We start from the raw sequence: 26,464 nt of genomic DNA on the forward strand, positions 1-26,464 counted from the left end.
CACACACACAAAAAAAGATTAATTAGCACAGATACACACAGATAAGTGATCACTGATGAGACAGAACAAATATTTAACCATTACTGTTAATATTCACATTTTATTTCTCAGGAAGACATAATAATGGATGTTTCTAGATTACAATTATGTCATTGTACATAATCTACACTCGATTAGGGCTGACCCCCCCAAAAATCGAAGCTTGGCCTTTTTTTTCTCTTTTGGACACCGGTTCTCATTGGCAATTGTTACATTAACATGAGTACCAGTAGGCTACTTGGCATCCTGGAAATCTGCCTGATTTTGCTACAGTCGCACACCCCCTCGGACGTAGAAGATAATTATCATAAAATGTTCATATCACCCTTGCTAATATGGTGTGTAGACTAAGCATCTTTTTTATATATATATAATATTTATTTATCATCAAATAACATCACCAATTGAACAAGGAACAAAAAAACAAAGTGACAGACATTCCAAGACATGACAAAGGCAAACATTATAAATAATATAAGAAATATAGAGATGATAAAATAATGAGTAAATAAATAAAATAAATAAATATGTCTAATAAAAAAAATAAATTATAAAAAAGACCTTAAAAATTTCAATTAAAGACATAAAACAAGTTATAAAGGCAGACAAGATTACTTAATATAATTTGAATAAAATTCAATCGCTGATATACATTTTTTGTTTGATTCAACATGTGATACAGACCCAAAATAAATTTTTAATTCGACTGAAAATAATGGGAATGATGCGGGGTTGTATTAGACATTTTGGCTTTATGAATATGGAATTTACCTAGTAATATGAAATATTATTGATATTAGACATATGTTAAATTTATTATTGTGAGAAGAGGAGCCGAAAATAACAATTCTACGGATAATAGGATATTAACATAGGTTGACTATGTAGAATTACAAGAACAACAACAGAAAAAGAATTCCAGCAGTCGATTGCCAGACCGTTGCTAGGTAAAACGGGCCGTTGCTAGGGACTCCGCTCTGATCAGAGGACAGCAGAGGAGGAGAGCTAAGCAGGATATTTACCTTATGTTTCATTTTTACCGTCATTAACAGCATAATAAATGACTTGTAGCTTGTTACAGGGACAGTGGAGGCTCTCTGCTTCCACACCGCTGCTGCTCAGAGCCTCAGAGCCTCCGCTGTCACTGCTCTCGTCAAGTTGGAGAAAAAAAAAAAAAAAAAAAAAAAGGAGCTCCGTGGCACCGAAAGTCCGCGACGATAAACGTGTTTATTACAGATAAGACTACACAAATACACCCATCCTAACAAATATATGATAATCCATTGATCCACCGATTGATTATTAAAAAGGCTTCGTTGGAAACAAACGCATAGGACCGGGAGGAGGCAGGAAAACAGCGGAGAACTGAGCCACATGTCGGCTACGGGTACGAATGTAAACAGAACGTTGACTGAAAGTCAGTTGTTGAGCCCGTCAAAAAAATTAAAAATAATAATTCAGACTAAAAAAAAACCCTGGATGTATTATTTTTGAAAAAATATAGCTTTTAATAAATATTCTACATATTCAACCTATGCTCACTGAAATTTTTTCATGCTTAAGCTAACCATGTGCTCAACTCCAGCTTGTTACTTCCTACCGCTCAGTGACTTCATAAATGTATTTCTTTTGTATTGAGCCTACAATAATTCAATGTTTTAATTTTTCCCATGTTGCACAAAAAAAAGTTAATACTCACAGCGGCGATGACCAAGTCCTTGCGGACGTTCTCGGTGTCATCGTCCTCGGCCTTCCGATATTTTGACGGAGATTCCATGTCCTAAAATAAAATACAAAGTAAAAATAGTATCGAACACAGTTTCATTATTGGCAACAAATATTTGAACTAGTTTTAGCTGCTATGCTAATAGCCATGGTATGAAAGAAACCTACAACAATGATGACTGCTTCCTCTGGTAGTGGATTGGCGGGTAAACTGGCGTTTTTATGCGGTGTTGACGTCGCATTGATCACGACGTGCAGCAGTGCTGCACGTCGTGATCAATGCTGCAGCAGCACGCTACGTCACCAAAATAAAAGCGTAGTAGGCTACATGATGGCACAAAAAACCCAACATGAGGCTACATATTTTATAGTTAGTTTCATAGTTACAGTCAAGGTTTCCTGGTTTCATAGTTTCAAAGTCACAGTTTTATAGTCATAGTTTCATAATCATAGTCAAAACTACTTTTACAAGTTTTACTTATTACATGTTCATAATAAAATTACTCAATTTGGTGACAAAATGATACAGTTTAGTTGTTTTTTTTTATTCATCATCATCATCATCATCATCATCATCATCATCATCATCATCATCATCATCATCATCATCATCATTATCTTTATTTGCCAGTGTACAAAATAATTCATAATGTTGCCCCTCCCCCATTGAAAACCTTTGTTAAACTCTGCTCTGAGCATTCCACCAGAGCCTTAAGATCTGTCTCAAGTGGAGATTGTAACATCCCTAAGCGTAGCTCTGCCTTTGCTCAATCTGCCTTCTCTTTTAAATCTGTCAAATCATGGAACAATATTCCAACTAATCTGAAAATTTGTACAGACTTCAATGTTTTCTCCCGGGAAGTCAAACAATGGATCCTAAGAAATCAGACATGTCAGCATTAATCATGAGCCTAAATTATTTTTAACCTTGGCAAAGTGTAAAGTATTTTAATAACTGTATGTTTTGTTAACTGATATGAAATAGGACTATGTCCTGAGTGTTTGTGATGTGTGAGAGGATGTATATGCATATGTGTATGGATGTTTAGAATGCTATGTAAATTGATAATTCTTATTTTATTCTGTTGTTCTTATTCACCTGCCCAGGGACTACGGATGGAAAGTAGCTAGTAAGCTAAATCCGGTACAAGGCATCTCGTCTCATCTCGAGACTAATGTTATTTTGTACATTGTCCCTGATACAAATAAACTTATTAAACTAATTAAACTAAACTAGACTCAGGGTCCATAAAAGCACACAAACTACACTGATTTTATACTGTCCACATATGTAGGCTACCAAATTTTAGGTTGATATGTAAAACTACTGAGGCAGATGTTTATATGACAGTATAGGATTTTTTGGTGGTGAAAGAAGAGGTGTACAGATGGTACATATGTTTAAATCACCTTCGTTGTTGACGTGACGTCGCTTGTGGGCTGCCGTAGTCTGATATTGTCTGAGACATTTTCAGTGACTGTGAAAAAAACTTAGCATCTACAACCTTCATTTTTTTCCTACATGTTGCCGAAATCTGCAGTTTGAATAAACCTGTATTTCAAACAAACACATACTAATTATTGGCCTTGCAATAACCTAACAATGTGGCACAATGTATGTTTCTTCATACATCACATTGTAAAACTGTTTATCATATGTTTGATTAAAAATAAACTCCTTTAACTAGCCACACCACAACAAGAGCACGCCACGACAACGTGCCATTAGATGATTTAATGTAATGAATAAATGACATTGCATAGAGTGGAAAAGGTGAGGGAATGTTGATGTCCGGTGTGGGAGGATGAACTGGAGAGCAGCAGAGGGAGACTCAGAGTGGGGCTTCCATCTCGGCGTTGATCCGTCAGAGCTGGAACAATGCAAGATCAAAACAAAACAACTACTATTAAAATTTCAACCCCTAAGTGGACATTTAAGCTGCCTGACATGAATCCATTAACACTACAACAGCCGTGATGTCATTTTGATCTCTCTCACGATTACAATGCATGTGACTTGGTTTAAATAACACAATCTATGTCTCCCAGTCACTGACTTTTCCTAAAAGCCTGTGACACATCATCCTGTGAAATTCTCATTACTTCAGGTATACAACTGAATCAAATTAACTGTCCACTTAACTTGATTCTGTTGCCTAGAGATGTGTCACACCTCATCTTATGCATTTTGGGGTTTCTGGAATAAAAGAGAGGGGTAAAAAAAGAACACCACGTCATATGTATGCATACATGTGTTAAATCTGAATGGTTACCTGGCAATTTAAAGGCAGGGATAAGCTTTCTTCACTGAGAAACCTGATGTTCTCTTCATTCTCCACACCAAGTTCCTCTGCTGCAAACATTTGTATCTCACTGCAAAGGAGTGATGGAGACAGATCATTGGAATGTCACTCATTTTGTAGGCTGACAAAGTATAATAATCCATTAGGTCATCATGCCTGAAAAAAACAAAATGCTCTTACTGTCCCTAAGACACGTAGACTCCAATGACCCTGAACTTACATAACAACAACATTTTTTCATGTTTTTCACACACAGCCATGGTTAACAATTAGCTGTATCTTGCCAACCTCCAATTCCTCCTCAGTTTTCCCTGGCAAAACCTTTTTATATGAAGTACCCTGCACTGTAACTGTATGAACTGATGCTGCCCTCATGTTGAAACATGAATTGTCGAATTTTACACAGAAATCGTCCAATTTGATCAAAATTCAAGTGATGAAATTCCACCCTTGAATGTGTAGCGTGGTGCAGAGTGAAGCTACCCTCCACTACACATTTAATTTGAAAGTTGTTTATTTTGTTCTGCAAATAGAAAAAATAGGTATTTTATCATCACAGTTCGCCAGACACACATATTAACTTCAGACTCAAGTGTGTGTTCTCATTCACTGAACAGATTCACTGTTTTAACACAGAAAAAATCATGAATATCTGTAACTTACCAACATTCAAAACAATAAATCATGTGACTGCTGTATCACTATTCTTAACCAGTTTCATCTCATCATGTACATTCAAGATATCAACTTATTTAGCAAACACACAGTATCAATCACGTCTAAACATTGTCAAATTAATCATGTATCTATTTTAACCTATTTATGTATTTATTTATGAACTACACGAGCAGTCCGGGCTGACCGGCTCATAGTTTTCCTGTTGCTCGCGGTAACTACGCAACCAGTGCTAACTACAGGCTAGCCGTTTTCCGTACGGTACATTGGCTGAGTAACGTCTATAAACAACAATACATAACGTCCGAACGGGATAATAAACCAGCACATAACACATTCACCCACTCGTTACACATCTCTAACGCTCCCTTCTTACCTGCAAAGAGCAAAAATATGTATTTTATCATCACAGTTCGCCACACACACATATTAACTTCAGACTCAAGTGTGTGTTCTCATTCACTGAACAGATTCACGCGTGACTTCCTTATTCCTGAACACACCGTGTAGTGAACGCGCCCTCTGCTGGTCGGAGTTAGGTACTGCATACTGCTAGGAAACTACATTTTTCAGACAATAAACCACTCTTTTCTCACCATAAACACACAGACAATTATTACCACACTCTGAACATGAGCTGTGCTAAATGTAAATCATATTAAACATGTAAATAATAATACTAATGTAGGTATATTAACCCACTGATGGCTCTGTATTTCATTTCATTTCATTTCATTTTGATTTATTTCATTCATGGTTCTCACATAGTTGCACATATACATTGTGTACACATTTTCATCATGAATGAAAAGGAGCAGGATGAAGAAAAAACTTATAATTCCTGCCCCTCTCTGTTGTTACAAATGTCATTGGCTTACTTCAACACCAATATTATTCTCTGTTTCAAAATATTAGAGATAATGAAACATAGTAATGACAAAAAAACAAACAAACAAAATAACGGTAAACACCACTCATCTATCTATCTTTTTCTTTTTTTTCCTTCTTTTTCTCTTTCTCCTTCTTCTTTTTTGTAAATACTTATCTTTTCATTTTTAAACATTTTCTTAAACTGAGACATACTTGTACAGCTTTTCAATTCCTTGCTTTGTGAATGCCATACTTTTACACCTGCAACAGAAATACACATTTGTATTGACACAAATGCACCAGCTCAGAATTTGTTAAACTCCTACTGCCCCTGGTGGAGGAACCATCAACTTCCCCTAACTCCTTCATGTCATCAAATTATATGCAGTGTCAAAACTCCATGTGTGATGAGGGACCACCCCTGAACACACCTACGCACAACTGCTTAGAACCCCCTTGTGGATGAACGAAATATTACTTTTTTTTTTGCCTCCTTCCTGGTTTTTTCTCCCTTTCACCTTCGCGCCACATCCCCGGCGTGCCTCAGGCCCCGCGGTCGCATGGGTGAGCGAGGGCCCGTCATCGCCGCTTGCGGCTTTAATTAGGGCCCGAGCCAGTGACAACGTCACAGGGAGGACCCTATTGTAATTCGACATGCACATTAGTCAACGTGCCAGCCGACGAGTAACAACAAGTAAGCAAGCAAGTAACCAAGTACTGCATAGACCTGGCGCAAAAAACCCCGAAATGCAAATGTTTATTATTATTATTAGGGCCCGAGCGGCGACTGCAAGTCGCAGAGCGAAAGCCCTATTGTAATTCGTTCATGCCCCAACGTGCACGTGACCCCAATGTGCAAGTGACCCCAAAGTAATCAAGTAGTGAAGTAATCATGTGGTATGGAAGACCCAGGGGGAAAAATGCTATATTGAAATTGTAATGTTTATTCTTCTTATTATTATTATTCACGCGACTTTTCTTTCCCCAATTTCGCCCCTTTCCCAAACTGGAAAAGTTGTCTAACTTTGCATGTCCCTCCGGCCTCATCCGAAATTCGATATTTTTGGGTCGTCGCGCATGTCCGACGCGAAATGGCGAAATAGCGCCCCCTACAAATTTTAAAAAGTCCCATAGACAATTTCGCTTATTTTGGCGTAGACAAACAAAATTCGGTACACATATGTATTATACCCAGATATGCAAAAAAGCCTCTTGACCTTTTGACCTCAACCCAACAGGAAGTCGGCCATTTTGGTTTTGATTTTTCCCGCCTAAAATTAACTCCTCCCAAAGCGTTCGCCCGATCAAGTTGAAATTAGGTACACCACATCTCCAGACCTAGCTGAGCTTATCTTGTGCTCCGTGAGTCCGTAGGTCAAAGGGCGTGGCTTCCAGCGCTCAATTAACTTTGGCGTGCTCGCCATGTAATACGATTGGCTCTCACGCCCACATACTTGATCGTAGACGCTTCAAACTTGGTGCAAAAATCTATGGCGAGACCCTGAACGATCCGACATATTATTTGCCTACGTCGCTCATAGCGCCCCCCGGTGGTAACAGGAAGTGAACTAAAATTCATTAAAAATACATAGTTCACCCCATCAACTCCATTCCACTTGTAAAACATGCAGAACCAGTTGGTGAAGCTACATTATGAACACTGTGAAGCTACGAGTAATGGCGTCCCTGTGGGGGCGTGGCTACCATCAATTCCTCGCCATGAAAATACGTTTGGCTTTTTGATGGCTTTAATGAACTCGTATCATCATGAAAATTGATAGACAGGTCCAGGGTGGAGACCTCTTCCATCTGATAGGGGTGTCGCTCATGTGGCCCCCTAGTGGAAACCGGAAGTGCCATTTTTTGCATCAACATTGTCCGATTTCCACGAAACTTCACATGTGTGATGAGGGGCTGACCCTGAACACACCTGCACGCATCTCATTACTGCCCCCTAGTGGACGAACCTTTAACTGCTCATAACTCCCTCATGCTTTGTCCGATTTCCACGAAACTTCACATGTGTGATGAGGGACTGACCCTGAACACACCTGCACGCATCCCATTACTGCCCCCTAGTGGACGAACCTTTAACTGCTCATAACTCCCTCATGCTTTGTCCGATTTCCACGAAACTTCACATGTGTGATGAGGGACTGACCCTGAACGCACCTGCACGCATCCCATTACTGCCCCCTGGTGGACGAACCTTTAACTGCTCATAACTCCCTCATGCTTTGTCCGATTCACTCCAAACTTCACACGAGTGATGAGGGGCGGCCCCTGAACGCACCAGACCACGTGCGGTGACTGCCCCCTGGTGGATGAACGAAACATTGCGTTTTTGGCCTCCTTCCGGGTTTTTTCTCCATTTCTGCTGCACGCCACGGCCCCGGCGTGCCTCAGGCCCCGCGGCGGCATGGGCGAGCGAGGGCCCGCCATCGCCGCTTGCGGCTTTAATTATTATTATTAGGCCCGAGCGGCGAGTAGCACTCGCCGGAGGGACTATTGAAATCGTGCTGTTTATTAGGGCCCGAGCGGCGACTGCAAGTCGCCCAGCGAAAGCCCTATTGAAATCGCGCTGTTTATTATTATTATTATTATTCTTTATTATTCTTGCGTTCTTAAAATGCCATTTTGACCCCTTTCCCAAAGGCGAAAATGCGTCTACTTTTGCATGGGCGTCCGGCCGGATCCGAATAGCGATATTTTTGAGTGGTCGCACACGGTCGACGCAAAATGGCGGAATAGCGCCCCCTACAAAGTCCAAAAATGCCCATAGGGAATTTTGCTAACTTTGTCCTACGCTCACAAAATTTGGTACACATATGTATTATACCCAGATATGCAAAAAAGCCTCTTGACCTCATGACCTCAACCCAACAGGAAGTCGGCCATTTTGGTGTAGATTTTTCCCGCCTAAAATTAACTCCTCCCAGAGCATTCGCCCGATCAAGTTGAAATTAGGTACGCAACATCGTCAGACCAAGCTGAGCTTATCATGTGCTCCGCAGGTCTGTAGCTCAAAGGGGTTGGCCTCTGGCGTGCCCCGAAGTTTGGCGACTGTTTCGGTGCTCGCCATGTAAATACGATTGGCTCTCATGCCCACATACTTGATCGTAGACGCTTCAAACTTGGTGCAAAAATCTATGGCGAGACCCTGAACGATCCGACATATTATTTGCTTACGTCGCTCATAGCGCCCCCCGGTGGTAACAGGAAGTGAACTAAAATTCATTAAAAATACATAGTTCACCCCATCAACTCCATTCCACTTGTAAAACATGCAGAACCAGTTGGTGAAGCTACATTATGAACACTGTGAAGCTACGAGTAATGGCGTCCCTGTGGGGGCGTGGCTACCATCAATTCCTCGCCATGAAAATACGTTTGGCTTTTTGATGGCTTTAATGAACTCGTATCATCATGAAAATTGATACACAGGTCCAGGGTGGAGACCTCTTCCATCTGATAGGGGTGTCGCTCATGTGGCCCCCTAGTGGAAACCGGAAGTGCCATTTTTTGCATCAACATTGTCCGATTTCCACGAAACTTCACATGTGTGATGAGGGGCTGACCCTGAACACACCTGCACGCATCCCATTACTGCCCCCTAGTGGACGAACCTTTAACTGCTCATAACTCCCTCATGCTTTGTCCGATTTCCACGAAACTTCACATGTGTGATGAGGGGCTGACCCTGAACACACCTGCACGCATCCCATTACTGCCCCCTAGTGGACGAACCTTTAACTGCTCATAACTCCCTCATGCTTTGTCCGATTTCCACGAAACTTCACATGTGTGATGAGGGACTGACCCTGAACACACCTGCACGCATCCCATTACTGCCCCCTGGTGGACGAACCTTTAACTGCTCATAACTCCCTCATGCTTTGTCCGATTCACTCCAAACTTCACACAAGTGATGAGGGGCGGCCCCTGAACGCACCAGACCACATGCGGTGACTGCCCCCTGGTGGACGAACGAAACATTGCATTTTTGGCCTCCTTCCGGGGTTTTTTCTCCATTTCTGCTCCGCGCCACGGCCCCGGCGTGCCTCAGGCCACGCGGTGGCATGGCCGAGCGAGGGCCCGCCATCGCCGCTTGCGGCTTTAATTATTATTTATTATTCTTGTCCTCTTCATGCCCCAATTTCGCCCCTTTCCCCAACTCGAAAATGCGTGAACTTTTGGGGGGACGTCCGGCCTTCTCCGAAATTCGATATTTTGTGGTGGTCGCACATGTCCGACGCGAAATGGCGAAATAGCGCCCCCTAGAAAGTTGCAAAAAGCCCATAGGGACTTTCGCTAACTTTGTCCTACGCTCACAAAATTTGGTACACATATGTATTATACCCAGATATGCAAAAAAGCCTCTTGACCTCATGACCTCAACCCAACAGGAAGTCGGCCATTTTGGTTTTGATTTTTCCCGCCTAAAATTAACTCCTCCCAGAGCGTTCGCCCGATCAAGTTGAAATTAGGTACACCACATCTCCAGACCTAGCTGAGCTTATCTTGTGCTCCGTGAGTCCGTAGGTCAAAGGGCGTGGCTGCCAGCGCTCAATTAACTTTGGCGTGCTCGCCATGTAATACGATTGGCTCTCACGCCCACATACTTCATCCAATCAACTTCAAACTTGCTGGACATGGTGATGGCTCCGCCCTGAACGTCCCGATATATTAACTTCCCACGTAACTCATAGCGCCCCCCGGTGGTAACAGGAAGTGAACTAAAATTCATTAAAAATACATAGTTGACCCCATCAACTTCATTACACTTCTAAAACATGCAGAACCAGTTGGTGAAGCTACATTATGAAGACTGTGAAGCTACGAGTAATGGCGTCCCTGTGGGGGCGTGGCTACCATCAATTCCTCGCCATGAAAATACGTTTGGCTTTTTGATGGCTTTAATGAACTCGTATCATCATGAAAATTGATAGACAGGTCCAGGGTGGAGACCTCTTCCATCTGATAGGGGTGTCGCTCATGTAGCCCCCTAGTGGAAACCGGAAGTGCCATTTTTTGCATCAACATTGTCCGATTTCCACGAAACTTCACATGTGTGATGAGGGGCTGACCCTGAACACACCTGCACGCATCCCATTACTGCCCCCTAGTGGACGAACCTTTAACTGCTCATAACTCCCTCATGCTTTGTCCGATTTCCACGAAACTTCACATGTGTGATGAGGGGCTGACCCTGAACACACCTGCACGCATCCCATTACTGCCCCCTAGTGGACGAACCTTTAACTGCTCATAACTCCCTCATGCTTTGTCCGATTTCCACGAAACTTCACATGTGTGATGAGGGGCTGACCCTGAACACACCTGCACGCATCCCATTACTGCCCCCTAGTGGACGGACCTTTAACTGCTCATAACTCCCTCATGCTTTGTCCGATTTCCACGAAACTTCACATGTGTGATGAGGGGCTGACCCTGAACACACCTGCACGCATCTCATTACTGCCCCCTAGTGGACGAACCTTTAACTGCTCATAACTCCCTCATGCTTTGTCCGATTCACTCCAAACTTCACACGAGTGATGAGGGGCGGCCCCTGAACGCACCAGACCACATGCGGTGACTGCCCCCTGGTGGATGAACGAAACATTGCATTTTTGGCCTCCTTCCAGGTTCTTTCTCCATTTCTGCTCCGCGCCACAGCGTGCCTCAGGCCCCGCGGTGGCATGGGCAGCGAGGGCCGCCATCGCCGCTTGCGGCTTTAATTATTATTATTATTCCTTTTTACCGATTTGAAACGCCATTTCGACCCCTTTCCCAAGCCGAGAAACGGAGGACATTTTGTACGCCCGTGGGACCTGTGGCAACTTAGCGTTGAGTGGTGGTCTCGCATGTGGGCGTGGCCAGATGGCAAAATAGCGCCCCCTACAAACTTTTCAAAAACCCATAGGGAAAAAAATGACGTTAACGAAAGCGGACCAAAGTCGGCACACATATTTATCAATGCAAGATGAACGAAAAATCCTCTTATGGCGAAGCCCGAAACCCAACAGGAAGTCGGCCATTTTGGTTCAAATTTCGTTTACGCAAAACGAACTCCTCCGAGGGATTACGCCCGATCGGCTCCAAATTGGGTAGAGAACATCGTCAGACCTAGCTGAGCTTATCTTGTACTCCGCAGGTCTGTAGCTCAAAGCGCTTGGCCTTTGGCATGCCCCGAAGTTTGGCGACTGTTTCGGTGCTCGCCATGTAAATACGAACGGCTCTCATGCCCACATACTTGATCGTAGACGCTTCAAACTTGGTGCAAAAATCTATGGCGAGACCCTGAACGATCCGACATATTATTTACCTACGTCGCTCATAGCGCCCCCCGGTGGTAACAGGAAACGTACAAAAATTCGTTAAAAATACGTAGTTGACCAAATCGACTTCGTTCCACTTCTAGTACATGCAGACCCGGATGGTGAAGCTACATCATGAACGCTTTGACCCTACGAGCAACGGCGTCCATGTGCCGCCGCGGCGAATGTGTATCTTCCCAATTTAAATTACGTTTGCCAAATACGCGCACATACTTCGTCGTAGCCACTTGAAATTCAAAGGACATGACGTTGGCTCCTCCCTGAACGTTTTGATGTATCGACTTCCTGCCTGGCTCATAGCGCCCCCCGGTGGTAACAGGAAGTACGCAAAAATTCATGAAAAATCCATACTTCACCCGATCAACTTCATTCCACTTCTAATACATGCAGAACCAGTTGTTGAAGCTACATTATGAACGCTGTGAAGATACGACGAACGGCGTCCGTGTGCCGCCGCGGCGACTGGCGATTTTTTATCGTACAATTACGTTTGCCTTTTTCGTGGCTTTAACAAAGTCGTGTCCTCACGAAATTTCATCCACAGGTCAAGGATGGCGAGCTCTTTCAGCGGATAGAGTCGTTTCCCATGGGCGTGGCTAAATGCCTCAATAGCGCCCCCTTGAAGTTTTTCCGAAATTCTCCATAGACAAATTTCGCTTACTTAGTCGTACACATATGAAACTCGACACACACGTGTATCATACCCAAACATACAAAAAATTGAATCGGAGCCACGCCCTAAACCCAACAGGAAGTCGGCCATTTTGGTTAGCATTTCTTTGACGCAAAACGAACTCGTCCTAGGGAGTTCGCCCGATTGACTTCAAATTGGGTAGAGAACATCTCCAGACCAAGCTGATTACGGCTTGTGCTCCGCAGGTGTGTAGCTCAAAGGGCGTGGATGCTAGGGCACGGCCAAGTCTCACGAGTCAGCTAAAAAGGTTTAAATGCTATCACGCCCACAGATTTGATCGCAGCTGCTTCAAACTTGGTACACATGATGAGGGCGTGACCCTGAACGATCCGACATATTATTTTCCTACGTCACTCATAGCGCCCCCCGGTGGTAACAGGAAGTGCGCTCAAATTCATTAAAAATACATAGTTGACCCCATCAACTTCATTCCACTTCTAAAACATGCGGAACAAGTTGGTGAAAGTATTTAATGAACGCTATGACGCTACGGCTAATGGCCCCCTTGTGGAGGCGACAGGAATAGCGCTCCATCGTGAACTGCCACCTCCCACGGGTTTTGCCCGATTGACTTCATATTCGCTACAGATCATCAGGAGACCAAGCTGGTCAAACACTATTAAAAGCTTTTCTCTACGTCAAACGGCGTGGCTGCTAGGGGGCGACAAAGTTGGCCAACAGCTCGTTTAGTCGCCATGCTATTACGTTTGCCTTCCACGCCCACATACTTGATCGTAGTCACTTCAAAATTTCAGTACATGATCAGAGGCCCGCCCTCTACGCCTCCATTTGATCGTACGCTAGCTCGCTCAAGACGCCCCCTTGTGGACACAGGAAATGTCGTGTTTTGCATCGACATTGTCCGATCAGCTCGAAACTTCACATGTGTGATGAGGTCACAACCCCAAACACAACGGCCCACATCCCGTTACCACCCCCTGGTGGACGAACCGTAAACCTGCCGTAACTCCATCGTACGTTGTCCAATTTGCTCGAAACTTCACGTGTTCGACGAGGGGACCGCCCTCGACGCAGCCGCCCACGTCCAGTTGCGCGCAGGGGTTTCCAAGAGCGGCCCGGGGGTAGCGGGGACGCCGAGTGGTGTGGAACGAGGGCCCGTCATAGCCGCTTGCGGCTTTAATTAGGGCCCGAGCGGCGACTGCAAGTCGCCTGGCGAAAGCCCTATTGTAATTGCTATGTTTATTATTATTATATTCTCCCTAAAATCGCATTTTTGGGGGCCTCAACATGCCCCAAAACGCGTGAATTTTGGCATGCACATCAGGCCTCGCGAAAATTTTGATATTTTAAAGTCGTTGGAAATGGGCGTGGCCAAATGGCTGAATAGCGCCCCCTACAAACACATGTCAATGGCATCGCCATTCGTCTTACTTTGTCGTACACACACAAAATTCGGTACACATCTGTATTATACCCAGATATACAAAAAATCCTCTTGACCTTATGACCTCAACCCAACAGGAAGTCGGCCATTTTGGTTTTGATTTTTCCCGCCTAAACTTAACTCCTCCCAGAGCGTTCGCCCGATCAAGTTCAAATTAGGTACACCACATCTCCAGACCTAGCTGAGCTTATCTTGTGCTCCGTGAGACCGTAGGTCAAAGGGCGTGGCTGCCAGCGCTCAATTCACTATGGCGTTCTCGCCATGTACATACGTGTGGCTCTCACGCCCACATACTTCATCCAATCAACTTCAAACTTGCTGGACATGATGATGGCTCCGCCCTGAACGTCCGGATATATTAACTTCCCACGTAACTCATAGCGCCCCCCGGTGGTAACAGGAAGTGTACTAAAATTTGGAAATTGTACATACTTTGCCCCATCAACTTCATTCCACTTCTAAAACATGCAGACTAAGGTGGTGAAGCTCCATCATGAACGCTGTGAAGCTACGAGTAATGGCGTCCGTGTGGCGACGCGGCGACCATTCCTCGCCATGACAATACGTTTGCCCTTTGGATGGCTTTAATGAACTCGTATCAACATGAAAATTGGTACACAGGTCCAGGGTCACGACCTCAACGTTTCTATGTACTCATAGGCGATCTCACTCCTTTTGCCCCCTAGTGGAAACAGGAAGTGCCATATTTTACATCAACATTGTCCGATTTCCACGAAACTTCACATGTGTGATGAGGGGCTGACCCTGAACACACCTGCACGCATCTCATTACTGCCCCTAGTGGACGAACCTTTAACTGCTCATAACTCCCTCATGCTTTGTCCGATTTCCACGAAACTTCACATGTGTGATCAGGGGCTGACCCTGAACACACCTGCACGCATCTCATTACTGCCCCCTAGTGGACGAACCTTTAACTGATCATAACTCCCTCATGCTTTGTCCGATTTCCACGAAACTTCACATGTGTGATGAGGGGCTGACCCTGAACACACCTGCACGCATCTCATTACTGCCCCTAGTGGACGAACCTTTAACTGCTCATAACTCCCTCATGCTTTGTCCGATTTCCACGAAACTTCACATGTGTGATCAGGGGCTGACCCTGAACACACCTGCACGCATCTCATTACTGCCCCCTAGTGGACGAACCTTTAACTGATCATAACTCCCTCATGCTTTGTCCGATTTCCACGAAACTTCACATGTGTGATGAGGGGCTGACCCTGAACACACCTGCACGCATCCCATTACTGCCCCCTAGTGGACGAACCTTTAACTGCTCATAACTCCCTCATGCTTTGTCCGATTTCCAAGAAACTTCACATGTGTGATGAGGGGCTGACCCTGAACACACCTGCACGCATCCCATTACTGCCCCCTAGTGGACGGACCTTTAACTGCTCATAACTCCCTCATGCTTTGTCCGATTCACTCCAAACTTCACACGAGTGATGAGGGGAGGCCCCTGAACGCACCAGACCGCATGCGGTGACTGCCCCCTGGTGGATGAACGAAACATTGCGTTTTTGGCCTCCTTACAGGTTTTTTCTCCCTTTCTGCTCCGCGCCACGGCCCCGGCGTGCCTCAGGCCCCGCGGTGGCATGGGCGAGCGAGGGCCCGCCATCGCCGCTTGCGGCTTTAATTAGGGCCCGAGCCTGTGTCAACGACCCAGGGAGGTCCCTATTGTAATTCGACATGCACATTAGTCAACGTGCCAGCCGACGAGTAACAACAAGTAAGCAAGCAAGTAACCAAGTACTGCATAGACCTGGCAGCAAAAACCCCAGATATTGTAATGTTTATTTTTCTTATTATTATTATTATTATTATTATGCCACTTCGAACGCCATTTCGACCCCTTTCCCAAGCCGAGAAACGGACGATATTTTGCACGCACGTGGGGCCTGTGGCAACTTAGCGTTGAGTGGTGGTCTCGCATGTGGGCGTGGCCAAATGGCAAAATAGCGCCCCCTACAAATTTCTCAAAAACCCATAGGGAAAAAAATGACGTTAATAAAAGCGGACCAAAGTCGGCACACATATTTATCAATGCGAGATGAACACAAAATCCTCTTATAGCGAATCCCGAAACCCAACAGGAAGTCAGCCATTTTGGTTCAAATTTCGTTTACGCAAAACGAACTCCTCCTAGGGGTTACGCCCGATCGGCTCCAAATTGGGTTCAGAACATCGTCAGACCTAGCTGAGCTTACCTTGTGCTCCGCAGGTCTGTAGCTCAAAGGGGTTGGCCTCTGGCGTGCCCCGAAGTTTGGCGACTGTTTCGGTGCTCGCCATGTAAATACGAACGGCTCTCATGCCCACATACTTGATCGTAGGCGCTTCAAACTTGGTGCAAAAATCTATGGCGAGACCCTGAACGATCCGACATATTATTTGCCTACGTCGCTCATAGCGCCCCCCGGTGGTAACAGGAAACGTACAAAAATTCGTTAAAAATACGTAGTTGACCAAATCGACTTCGTTCCACTTCTAGTACATGCAGACCCGGATGGTGAAGCTACATCATGAACACTTTGACCCTACGAGCAACGGCGTCCGTGTGCCGCCGCGGCGAATGTGTATCTTCCCAATTTAAATTACGTTTGCCAAATACGCGCACATACTTCGTCGTAGCCACTTGAAATTCAAAGGACATGACGTTGGCTCCTCCCTGAACGTTTTGATGTATCGACTTCCTGCCTGGCTCATAGCGCCCCCCGGTGGTAACAGGAAGTATGCAAAAATTCATTAAAAATCCATACTTCACCCGATCAACTTCATTCCACTTCTAATACATGCAGAACCAGTTGTTGAAGCTACATTATGAACGCTGTGAAGATACGACGAACGGCGTCCGTGTGCCGCCGCGGCGACTGGCGATTTTTTATCGTACAATTACGTTTGCCTTTTTCGTGGCTTTAACGAAGTCGTGTCCTCACGAAATTTCATCCACAGGTCAAGAATGGCGAGCTCTTTCAGCGGATAGTGTCGTTTCCCATGGGCGTGGCTAAATGCCTCAATAGCGCCCCCTTGAAGTTTTTCCAAAATTCTCCATAGACAAATTTCGCTTACTTTGTCGTACACATACGAAACTCGACACACACGTGTATCATACCCAAACATACAAAAAATTGAATCGGAGCCACGCCCTAAACCCAACAGGAAGTCGGCCATTTTGGTTAGCATTTCTTTGACGCAAAACGAACTCGTCCGAGGGAGTTCGCCCGATTCACTTCAAATTGGGTAGAGAACATCTCCAGACCAAGCTGATTACGGCTTGTGCTCCGCAGGTGTGTAGCTCAAAGGGCGTGGCTGCTAGGGCACGGCCAAGTCCCACGAGTCAGCTAAAAAGGTTTAAATGCTATCACGCCCACAGATTTGATCGCAGCTGCTTCAAACTTGGTGCACATGATGAGGGCGTGACCCTGAACGATCCGACATATTATTTTCCTACGTCACTCATAGCGCCCCCCGGTGGTAACAGGAAGTGCGCTAAAATCCATTAAAAATACATCGTTGACCCCATCAACTTCATTCCACTCCTAAAACATGCCGAACAAGTTGGTGAAAGTATTTCATGAACGCTATGATGCTATGGCTAATGGCCCCCTTGTGGAGGCGACAGGAATAGCGCTCCATCGTGAACTGCCACCTCCCACGGATTTTGACCGACTGACTTCATATTCGCTACAGATCATCAGGAGACCAAGCTGGTCAAACACTATTAAAAGCTTTTCTCTACGTCAAACGGTGTGGCTGCTAGGGGGCGACAAAGTTGGCCAACAGCTCGTTTAGTCGCCATGCTATTACGTTTGCCTTCCACGCCCACATACTTGATCGTAGTCACTTCAAAATTTCAGTACATGATCAGAGGCCCGCCCTCTACGCCTCCATTTGATCGTACGCTAGCTCGCTCAAGACGCCCCCTTGTGGACACAGGAAATGTCGTGTATTGCATCGACATTGTCCGATCAGCTCGAAACTTCACATGTGTGATGAGGTCACGACCCCAAACACAACGGCCCACATCCCGTTACCGCCCCCTGGTGGACAAACCGTAAACCTGCCGTAACTCCATCGTACGTTGTCCGATTTGCTCGAAACTTCACGTGTTTGACGAGGGGACCGCCCTCGACGCAGCCGCCCACGTCCGGTTCCGCGCGGGGGTTTCGAAGAGCGGCCCGGGGGTAGCGGGGACGCCGAGTAGCGTGGAACGAGGGCCCGTCATAGCCGCTTGCGGCTTTAATTAGGGCCCGAGCCAGTGACAACGTCACGGGAGGACCCTATTGTAATTCGACATGCACATTAGTCAACGTGCCAGCCGACGAGTAACAACAAGTAAGCAAGCAAGTAACCAAGTACTGCATAGACCTGGCAGCAAAAACCCCAGATATTGTAATGTTTATTGTTATTATTATTATTCTTTTTTGCCCTCTTCGAACGCGATTTCGACCCCTTTCCCAAGCCGAGAAACGGAGGAAATGTTTACACGCACGTGGGGACTGTGGCAACTTAGCGTTCAGTGGTGGTTTCGCATGTGGGCGTGGCCTATTGGCGCCACAGCGCCCCCTAGACCGCGCATAGGGAATGAGGGTCTGCGACACCGATTTGTCCGAAACTTGGTCAACATATTCATCAACCCAAGATCTTCAAAAAATCTCAGTACGGACATACCCGAAAACCAACAGGAAGTCGGCCATTTTGCTTCAAAGTTGGTTTACGCAAAACGAACTCCTCCTAGGGGTTACGCCCGATCGGCTCCAAATTGGGCAGAGAACATCGTCAGACCTAGCTGAGCTTATCTTGTGCTCCGCAGGTCTGTAGCTCAAAGCGCTTGGCCTGTGGCGTGCCTCGAAGTTTGGCGACTGTTTCGGGGCTCGCCATGTAAATACGAATGGCTCTCATGCCCACATACTTGATCGTAGACGCTTCAAACTTGGTGCAAAAATCTATGGCGAGACCCTGAACGATCCGACATATTATTTGCCTACGTCGCTCATAGCGCCCCCCGGTGGTAACAGGAAACGTACAAAAATTCGTTAAAAATACATAGTTGACCAAATCGACTTCGTTCCACTTCTAATTCATGCAGACCCGGATGGTGAAGCTACATCATGAACGCTTTGACCCTACGAGCAATGGCGTCTGTGTGCCGCCGCGGCGAATGTGTATCTTCCCAATTTAAATTACGTTTGCCTTTCATGCGCACATACTTCGTCGTAGCCACTTGAAATTCAAAGGACATGACGTTGGCTCCTCCCTGAACATTTTGATGTATCGACTTCCTGCCTGGCTCATAGCGCCCCCCGGTGGTAACAGGAAGTACGCAAAAATTCATTAAAAATCCATACTTCACCCGATCAACTTCATTCCACTTCTAATACATGCAGAACCAGTTGCTGAAGCTACATTATGAACGCTGTGAAGATACGATGAACGGCGTCCGTGTGCCGCCGCGGCGACTGACGATTTTTTATCGTACAATTACGTTTGCCTTTTTCGTGGCTTTAACGAAGTCGTGTCCTCACGAAATTTCATCCACAGGTCAAGAATGGCGAGCTCTTTCAGCGGATAGAGTCGTTTCCCATGGGCGTGGCTAAATGCCTCAATAGCGCCCCCTTGAAGTTTTTCCGAAATTCTCCATAGACAAATTTCGCTTACTTTGTCGTACACATACGAAACTCGGCACACACGTGTATCATACCCAAACATACAAAAAGTTGAATTGGAGCCACGCCCTAAACCCAACAGGAAGTCGGCCATTTTGGTTAGCATTTTTTTGACGTAAAACGAACTCCTCCGAGGGAGTTCGTCCGATCGACTTCAAATTGGGTCGAGAACATCTCCAGACCAAGCTGATTACGGCTTGTGCTCCGCAGGTCTGTAGGTCAAAGGGCGTGGCTGCTAGCGCACGGCCAAGTTGCCTAATTCAGCTAAAAAGGTTTAAATGCTATCGCGCCCACAGATTTGATCGCAGCAGCTTCAAAATTGCTGGATATGATAATGGCGTGACCCTGAACGATTTGACATATTAATTTCATTCGTCACTCATAGAGCCCCCTGGTGGTAACAGGAAATGCCATATTTTGCATCGACATTGTCCGATCAGCTCGAAACTTCACATGTGTGATGAGGTAACGACCCCGAACGCAACGGCCCACGTCCCGTTACTGCCCCCTGGTGGACAAACCGTAAACTTGCCGTAACTCCATCGTACATTGTCCGATTTGCTCGAAATTTCACGTGTTCCACGAGGGGACCGCCCTCGACGCAGCCGCCCGCGTCCGGTGGCGCACGGGGGTTTCGAAGAGCGGCCCGGGGATAGCGAGACGCCGAGTGGCGTGGAACGAGGGCCCGTCACAGCCGCTTGCGGCTTTAATTATTATTATTATTCTTCCGAACATGTTTTCGCGGATAAGACCCCTTTGCCGAAGCGAGAAACGAACGAAATTTGGCATACACGTTCAGTCTGGCCAAAAATTTGAAAATTTTAACACCTTCAGTGTGCGCACAGCGTAATGGCGAAATAGCGCCCCCTAGAAATTTTGAATTGATGAGCCCCGACAAACCGTTGCACCTACATGCATGAAATTTGCTGAGCTTATGTAAAATGGGAAGACAGACAAAAAAGCCTCTTAAAGCCACGCCCTAAACCCAACCGGAAGTCGGCCATTTTGGATTGAAATTTTGACGTATTTGGACGAACTCCTCCTAGAGATTTTGTCCGATTGACTTCAAATTGGCTATGGACCATCGAGACGCCATGCTGATCTTATCTTGTGCTCCGCGCGTCTGTAGGTCAAAGGGCGTGGCTGCTATGATGCAAGACTTTTTGGCGACTGTTCGTGTTCGGCGCCGTTTCACTTCGCACGGCTCTCACGCCGACATACTTGATCGTAGCCGCTTCAAACTTGGTGGACATGATGATGGGTCCTTCCTGAACAATCTGACGTATTAACTTCCCACGTTACTCATAGCGCCCCCCGGTGGTAACAGGAAGTCGACACAGATTACGCTAACATGAATTAATCGTACATAGTTCACCCCAGCAACTTCGTTCCACTTCTGATACTTGTGAAACAAGTCGGTGAAGCTACATTACGAACGCTTTGAGGCTACGGCTAATTGCCCCCGTGTGGCGGCGCCACGTATTGCGGTCCATCAGAAACGAACTCCTCCTAGGGGTTTCGCCCGATCGGCTTCATATTCGCTACACATCATCATCAGACCGCCCTGATTACAGCTTGTGCTCTGCAGGTCGGTAGGTCAAAGGGCGTGGCCACTGTGGCCGCCGCCATTTCTGATGCCTCGCCATGCATACACGAGCTGCTCTATCTCCCACGTACTTCGTCCGAACTACTTCAAAATTTATGTACGTGATCAGACACCCGCCTTCTACACCTCTATTGCCTTGTATGCAAGCTCGCTCAAGTCGCCCCCTTGTGGACACAGGAAATGACATATTTTGCAGGGACATTGTCCAATTCTCACGAAACTTCACATGTGTGATGAGGTCACGACCCTGAACACAACGGCCCACATCCCGTTACTGCCCCCTGGTGGACGAACCGTAAACTTGCCGTAACTCAATCGTACGTTGTCCGATTTGCTCGAAACTTCACATGTTTGATGAGGTAACGACCCCGGACACAACGGCCCACATCCCGTAACCGCCCCCTGGTGGACGAACCGTAAACTTGCTGTAACTGCATCGTACGTTGTCCGATTTGCTCGAAACTTCACATGTGTGATGAGGTGACGACCCCGAATGCAACGGCCCACATCCCGTTACTGCCCCCTGGTGGACGAACCTTCATGCTACAAGTATGATGACATCACCTTTTATTGCCGATTTCTATCATTTCAGTGATTTATTATTCATTCATTTCTGCTCCGCGCCACGGCCCCGGCGTGCCTCAGGCCCCGCGGTGGCATGGGCGAGCGAGGGCCCGCCATCGCCGCTTGCGGCTTTAATTAGGGCCCGAGCGGCGACTGCAAGTCGCCTGGCGAAAGCCCTATTGAAATTCGTTCATGCCCCAACGTGCAAGTGACCCCAAAGTGCAAGTGTCCCCAAAGTAATCAAGTAATCAAGTAATCATGTGGTATGGAAGACCCCCGGGGAAAAATGCTATATTGAAATTGTAATGTTTATTATTAGGGCCCGAGCGGCGACTGCTGTCGCCCAGCGAAAGCCCTATTGTTTCTGCTATGTTTATTATTAGGGCCCGAGCGGCGACTGCTGTCGCCCAGCGAAAGCCCTATTGTTTCTGCTTTGTTTATTATTATTAGGCCCGAGCGGCGAGTACTCGCCGGAGGGACTATTGAAATCGTACTGTTTATTATTCTTATTATTAGGGCCCGAGCGGCGACTGCAGTCGCCCAGCGAAAGCCCTATTGAAATCGCGCTGTTTATTATTATTATTATTATTCCCACACCCTTAAAACCCCAATTTCGCCCCTTTCCCAAAGGCGAAAATGCGTCTACTTTTGCATGGGCGTCCGGCCGGATCCGAAAAGCGATATTTTTGAGTGGTCGCACACGGTCGACGCAAAATGGCGGAATAGCGCCCCCTACAAATTCCAAAAATGCCCATAGGGAATTTTGCAACTTTGTCCTACGCTCACAAAATTTGGTACACATATGTATTATACCCAGATATGCAAAAAAGCCTCTTGACCTCATGACCTCAACCCAACAGGAAGTCGGCCATTTTGGTGTAGATTTTTCCCGCCTAAAATTAACTCCTCCTAGGGGTTACGCCCGATCGGCTCCAAATTGGGTAGAGAACATCGTCAGACCTAGCTGAGCTTATCTTGTGCTCCGCAGGTCTGTAGCTCAAAGGGGTTGGCCTCTGGCGTGCCCCCAAGTTTGGCGACTGTTTCGATGCTCGCCATGTAAATACGAACGGCTCTCATGCCCACATACTTGATCGTAGACGCTTCAAACTTGGTGCAAAAATCTATGGAGAGACCCTGAACGATCCGACATATTATTTGCCTACGTCGCTCATAGCGCCCCCCGGTGGTAACAGGAAGTGAACTAAAATTCATTAAAAATACATAGTTGACCAAATCGACTTCGTTCCACTTCTAATACATGCAGACCCGGATGGTGAAGCTACATCATCAACGCTTTGACCCTACGAGCAACCGCGTCCATGTGCCGCCGCGGCGAATGTGTATCTTCCCAATTTAAATTACGTTTGCCTTTCACGCGCACATACTTCGTCGTAGCCACTTGAAATTCAAAGGACATGACGTTGGCTCCGCCCTGAACGTTTTGATGTATCAACTTCCTGCCTGGCTCATAGCGCCCCCCGGTGGTAACAGGAAGTACGCAAAAATTCATTAAAAATACATAGTTGACCCCATCAACTTCATTCCACTTCTAAAACATGCAGAACCAGTTGGTGAAGCTACATTATGAACACTGTGAAGCTACGAGTAATGGCGTCCCTGTGGGGGCGTGGCTACCATCAATTCCTCGCCATGAAAATACGTTTGGCTTTTTGATGGCTTTAATGAACTCGTATCATCATGAAATTTGATACACAGGTCCAGGGTGGAGACCTCTTCCATCTGATAGGGGTGTCGCTCATGTGGCCCCCTAGTGGAAACCGGAAGTGCCATTTTTTGCATCAACTTTGTCCGATTTCCACGAAACTTCACATGTGTGATGAGGGGCTGACCCTGAACACACCTGCACGCATCCCATTACTGCCCCCTAGTGGACGGACCTTTAACTGCTCATAACTCCCTCATGCTTTGTCCGATTTCCACGAAACTTCACATGTGTGATGAGGGGCTGACCCTGAACACACCTGCACGCATCTCATTACTGCCCCCTAGTGGACGAACCTTTAACTGCTCATAACTCCCTCATGCTTTGTCCGATTCACTCCAAACTTCACACGAGTGATGAGGGGCGGCCCCTGAACGCACCACACCACATGCGGTGACTGCCCCCTGGTGGATGAACGAAACATTGCGTTTTTGGCCTCCTTCCGGGTTTTTCCTCCATTTCTGCTGCGCGCCACGGCCCCGGCGCGCCTCAGGCCCCGCGGTGGCATGGGCGAGCGAGGGCCCGCCATCGCCGCTTGCGGCTTTAATTAGGCCCGAGCGGCGAGTAGCACTCGCCGGAGGGACTATTGAAATCGTGCTGTTTATTAGGGCCCGAGCCAGTGACAACGTCACAGGGAGGACCCTATTGTAATTCGACATGCACATAAATGAACGTGCCAGCCGACGAGTAACAACAAGTAAGCAAGCAAGTAACCAAGTACTGCATAGACCTGGCGCAAAATACCCCAGATATTGCAATGTTTATTATTAGGCCCGAGCGGCGAGTAGCACTCGCCGGAGGGACTATTGAAATCGTACTGTTTATTAGGGCCCGAGCGGCGACTGCTGTCGCCCAGCGAAAGCCCTATTGTTTCTGCTTTGTTTATTATTAGGCCCGAGCGGCGAGTAGCACTCGCCGGAGGGACTATTGAAATCGCGCTGTTTATTATTATTATTATTATTCTTCTCCGCCTTCAAACCCCAATTTGGCCCCTTTCCCCAACTCGAAAATGCGTGAACTTTTTGCCGGACGTCCGGCTTCTTCCGAAATTCGATATTTTGTGCTGCTCGCGCATGTCCGACGCGAAATGGTGAAATAGCGCCCCCTACAAAGTTAAAAAAAGCCCATAGGGAATTCGGGTCACTTTGGCGTAGACGGACGAAATTCGGTACACATATGTACCATACCCAGATATACAAAAAAGCCTCTTAATGTCATGGTGAAATGTCAACAGGAAGTCGGCCATTTTGAATTGGTCGTTTTTGGCGCCAAATTAACTCGTCCAAAACGATTCGCCCGACACGCTCCAAATTTAATAGACAACATCGTCAGACCTAGCTGAGCTTATCTTGTGCTCCGCAGGTCTGTAGCTCAAAGGGGTTGGCCTCTGGCGTGCCCCGAAGTTTGGCGACTGTTTCGGTGCTCGCCATGTAAATACGATTGGCTCTCATGCCCACATACTTGATCGTAGACGCTTCAAACTTGGTGCAAAAATCTATGGCGAGACCCTGAACGATCCGACATATTATTTGCCTACGTCGCTCATAGCGCCCCCCGGTGGTAACAGGAAGTGAACTAAAATTCATTAAAAATACATAGTTGACCCCATCAACTTCATTCCACTTCTAAAACATGCAGAACCAGTTGGTGAAGCTACATTATGAAGATTGTGAAGCTACGAGTAATGGCGTCCCTGTGGGGGCGTGGCTACCATCAATTCCTCGCCATGAAAATACGTTTGGCTTTTTGATGGCTTTAATGAACTCGTATCATCATGAAAATTGATAGACAGGTCCAGGGTGGAGACCTCTTCCATCTGATAGGGGTGTCGCTCATGTGGCCCCCTAGTGGAAACCGGAAGTGCCATTTTTTGCATCAACATTGTCCGATTTCCACGAAACTTCACATGTGTGATGAGGGGCTGACCCTGAACACACCTGCACGCATCTCATTACTGCCCCCTAGTGGACGAACCTTTAACTGCTCATAACTCCCTCATGCTTTGTCCGATTTCCACGAAACTTCACATGTGTGATGAGGGACTGACCCTGAACACACCTGCACGCATCCCATTACTGCCCCCTGGTGGACGAACCTTTAACTGCTCATAACTCCCTCATGCTTTGTCCGATTCACTCCAAACTTCACACAAGTGATGAGGGGCGGCCCCTGAACGCACCAGACCACATGCGGTGACTGCCCCCTGGTGGATGAACGAAACATTGCATTTTTGGCCTCCTTCCGGGTTTTTTCTCCATTTCTGCTCCGCGCCACGGCCCCGGCGTGCCTCAGGCCCCGCGGTGGCATGGGCGAGCGAGGGCCGTCCATCGCCGCTTGCGGCTTTAATTAGGCCCGAGCGGCGAGTAGCACTCGCCCGAGGGGCTATTGAAATCGCGCTGTTTATTATTATTCTTATTTATTATTCTTGCGGTCTTTAAACCCCAATTTGGCCCCTTTCCCCAACTCGAAAATGCGTGAATTTTTTGCCGGACGTCCGGCCTCATCCGAAATTCGATATTTTGTGGTGGTCGCACATGTCCGACGCGAAATGGCGAAATAGCGCCCCCTAGAAAGTTGAAAAAAGCCCATAGGGACTTTCACTAACTTTGTCCTACGCTCACAAAATTTGGTACACATATGTATTATACCCAGATATGCAAAAAAGCCTCTTGACCTCATGACCTCAACCCAACAGGAAGTCGGCCATTTTGGTTTTGATTTTTCCCGCCTAAAACTAACTCCTCCCACAGCGTTCGCCCGATCAAGTTGAAATTAGGTATACCACATCTCCAGACCTAGCTGAGCTTATCTTGTGCTCCGTGAGTC

General features: G+C 46.6%; 1 long non-coding RNA gene across 2 annotated transcripts; it reads right to left on the reverse strand.

The window, feature by feature from the left end:
* Positions 1 to 3,524: 3,524 nt before the first annotated feature.
* Positions 3,525 to 5,200, reverse strand: LOC311007996. 2 transcript variants are annotated; one of them, XR_014596463.1, is made up of 4 exons: positions 5,119 to 5,200; positions 4,038 to 4,137; positions 3,908 to 3,961; positions 3,525 to 3,635 (listed from the first exon to the last, which is right to left on the reverse strand). It is a non-coding gene; the product is annotated as an uncharacterized lncRNA (long non-coding RNA). The 2 variants fall into 2 exon arrangements; XR_014596464.1 differs by having other exon boundaries at positions 3,582 to 3,961.
* Positions 5,201 to 26,464: the final 21,264 nt, after the last annotated feature.

This window comes from Trachurus trachurus (assembly GCF_905171665.1).
Source record: "Trachurus trachurus genome assembly, contig: scaffold_167_arrow_ctg1, whole genome shotgun sequence".
Taxonomy (NCBI): Eukaryota; Metazoa; Chordata; class Actinopteri; order Carangiformes; family Carangidae; genus Trachurus; species Trachurus trachurus.